The 3,299-nt window shown below is 45.8% G+C and overlaps 1 protein-coding gene across 3 annotated transcripts in view; it reads left to right on the plus strand.

Moving 5' to 3' along the window:
- The window catches only part of lrrc73 (leucine rich repeat containing 73), a 21,201-nt gene that overhangs the window by 5,955 nt on the left and 11,947 nt on the right, over positions 1-3,299 (plus strand). The gene's annotated exons all lie outside the window — the stretch shown is intronic.

The raw sequence follows: 3,299 nt of genomic DNA on the forward strand, positions 1-3,299 counted from the left end.
TATACATATATACATATATACATACATACATACACATACATACATACAATTAGGTCCCTGACACTACTATGTACTATTAATCGCAGTCCAATCAATTTTGCGGCATTTGGCTGAATCTGGGCAGAGAGTATATCCCTATACACTTCAGAATTCTTCCGGCTGCGTCTGTCTTATGTCACGTCATCAGTAAACACCAGTAACCCAGTGCCACTGGAAGCCATGCACACTCGTGCCATCACACCTCTCCACCATGTTTCACAGATGATGTTGTGTGCTTAGGATCATGAGCTGTTCCAAGCCTTCTCCATACTTTTTTCTTCCCGTCATTCTGGTACAGGTTGATCTTAATTTCAGCCATCCAACGAATGCTTTTGCAGAAGTGGTCTGGCTTTTTTAGATTATTTTTTTGGGGTAAAGTCTAATCTGGCCTTGTTTGCACCTTGTGGTGAACCCTCTGTATTTGCTCTCGTGAAGTCTTCTCTTGATTGTAGACTTTGACAGTGACACGTCTACCTCCTGGAGAGTGTTCTTCACTTGGCTGGATGTTGTTAAAGGTTAAAGGGTTTTTCTTTACCATGAGGTTCCTCTGATCATCCACCACTGTTGTCCTCCGTGGACGTCCAGGCCTTTTTATGTTGCTGCGCTCACCAGTGCATTTTTTTCTCAGAATGTACCAAACTGTTGATTTGGCCACTCCTAATGTTCCTGCTCCTGTCTCTGATGGATTTGTTTTGTTTTTGAAGCCTAACAATTGCCTGTTTCACTTGTGTACCAAACTGTTGATTTGGCCACTCCTAATGTTCCTGCTCCTGTCTCTGATGGATTTGTTTTGTTTTTGAAGCCTAACAATTGCCTGTTTCACTTGTATGGAGAGATCTTTTGACTGCATGATGTGGGTTCACAGAAACAGAACTTAGAATCAACTCCAGAACTTTTACCTGCTTAATTGATGTAGAAATGACGAAGGAATAGCCCACGTCCATGAAACTTATGGTCCCTTGAAAAAGGGGGGAGGTACATATTAAAGAGCTGTAATTCCTCAACCTTTCTTCAAATGTTGATGTGAATACTCTCAAATTAAAGCTGAGTGTGCAATTTAAGCCCATATTCATTATATAACTGCAACTTGAATATGTTTTGGTCAGCAGCTAAAATAATAAAAATTGTATATATGGACTCAACTTATATATATATATATATATATATATATATTAGTGCTGTCAAATGATTAATCGCGATTAATTGCATCCAAAATAAAAGTTTTTGTTTGTTTTATGTGTGTGTTCTGTGTATATTTATTATGTAAATATTAATACACACACATACAGTATATATTTTGAAAATATTTACATGTCTATATTTACATTTAAATTTAGTCATTTAGCAGATGCTTCTATCCAAAGCGACTTACAAATGAGGACAATAGAAGCAATCAAAACTAACAAAAGAGCAACAATATGTAAGTGCAAATGACAAATCTCGGTTAGCCTAACGCAGTACTTATATCAGAATATATATATACACACACACACACACACACACAAAAACAAGTAGATAGAATAGAAAAACAGCAGGAGAAAAGGCTTGAAGGAGATGAGATGGAATAGGATCAAGCGGACAAGTAGTAGGATGATTAGAAAGGATGAGTTTGCAGACTTTCGGCCTCAGATAGTGGAGAGAAGGATGAAAACGAGTATGTTTGCTGGTAAGATTTACATTCATATAATTTATATTCTAAATAAATATATTTAATATATAAAAATAACATATTTTTCTGAAATATATACATGCGTGTGTGTGTATTTATATATACAGTACATAATAAATATACACAGTACACATACATATTGTCACACCCCTGGACAGTCTGTCTGTTTGTTTTGCTTCCCATGTGCTCCGTGACCTAGTTTTCCCTTGTGTGTGACTGTGCCCATATTTGGTTATGTTCCAGTTCCTGTTCCTAGTGTGTTCATTTCATTCAGCTGTGTCTCATTGAGTTCCTCGTATTTAAGTCTTGTCTCCCTGAATTCCTTTGTCCGGTATTGTTCGTCAATCCCCTGTGCTACGTGTGCATTCCTTTGGATAAATAAAGACTTTCTTCACGAATTCCCCTACGTCTCCTCACTCCTTCACAGTAGCAGCAGATCGTGACAGAATACCGGACCTACATACCGCAAGTGGCGCCCCTTCTCCCCGTTTTGGTTACCTTCTTTGAAAGTTTTGTTTTCTGTTTTCCCCCCGCGGTCATGGAAACCGCCGCGAGATTCGCCGCCCTAGCCCGCAGGGATCTTCCCTTTGTGGAGTACGCCAGGGAATTCTGTGGGCTCGCCATTATGACGGCGTTAGATGACGCAACTCTGAATTCTCTGTTCTGGATTGGGGCCAACTACCATCGCCCCGCCGTCTGGGAGAGTCTGGAGAGTGTCCGGCCCCGATTCAGAACCAGCCCGCTGTCCGAAGTCAAGTCCGCTGGCCGATTCCCTCCCAAGCTCTCAGCTGACAGCAGCCTGCTCCTTAACCCCAAATCAAAGGAGGAATATGAGGAGAAAAAGACTGTCGGCTCCAGCTCCTGTTCCCACGTCCAGCCCAGAGAGAGCTCCTGTTCCCAAGTTGGGCCCGGAGAGGGCAGGGCTCCTGTTCCCACATCCAGCCCAGAGAGGGCTCCTGTTCCCACGTCCAGCCCAGAGAGAGCTCCTGTTCCCAAGTTGGGCCCGGAGAGGGCAGGGCTCCTGTTCCCACATCCAGCCCAGAGAGAGGGCTCCTGTTCCCACGTCCAGCCCAGAGAGAGCTCCTGTTCCCAAGTTGGGCCCGGAGAGGGCTCCTGTTCCCACGTTAAGCCCAGAGAGGGCTCCTGTTCCCAAGTCCTGCCCAGAGAAGGGCCCCTGTTCCCAAGTCAGGCCCACGGAAGGCCTCAGAACCCGAAATTTCCCCCAAGGAATTTTTGGGGGGCTATAGGGCTCCGGCCATAGAGGCCGGGCCGAGTGCCGAGGCCACGGAGGCCGCTCCGCCATGGCTCCCCGAGCTGCCTGATCCGCCATGGGTCCCGGAATGGGTACTGCCCTGGAGGCCTTCCGTCCCGTGTAAGCCTGTTCCCACATCCAGCACAGAGAGGGCTCCTGTTCCCAAGTTAAGCCGAGAGAGGGCTCCTGTTCCCACGTCCAGCCCAGAGAGGGCTCCTGTTCCCGAGTCAGGCCCACGGAAGGCCTCAGAACCCGAAATTTCCCCCAAGGAATTTTTGGGGGGGCTATAGGGCTCCAGCCGTAGAGGCCGGGCCGAGTGCCGAGGCCACGGAGGCCGCT

This window comes from Sinocyclocheilus anshuiensis, unplaced genomic scaffold, assembly GCF_001515605.1.
Source record: "Sinocyclocheilus anshuiensis isolate Anshui unplaced genomic scaffold, SAMN03320099.WGS_v1.1 scaffold460, whole genome shotgun sequence".
In the NCBI taxonomy this organism is placed as follows: Eukaryota; Metazoa; Chordata; class Actinopteri; order Cypriniformes; family Cyprinidae; genus Sinocyclocheilus; species Sinocyclocheilus anshuiensis.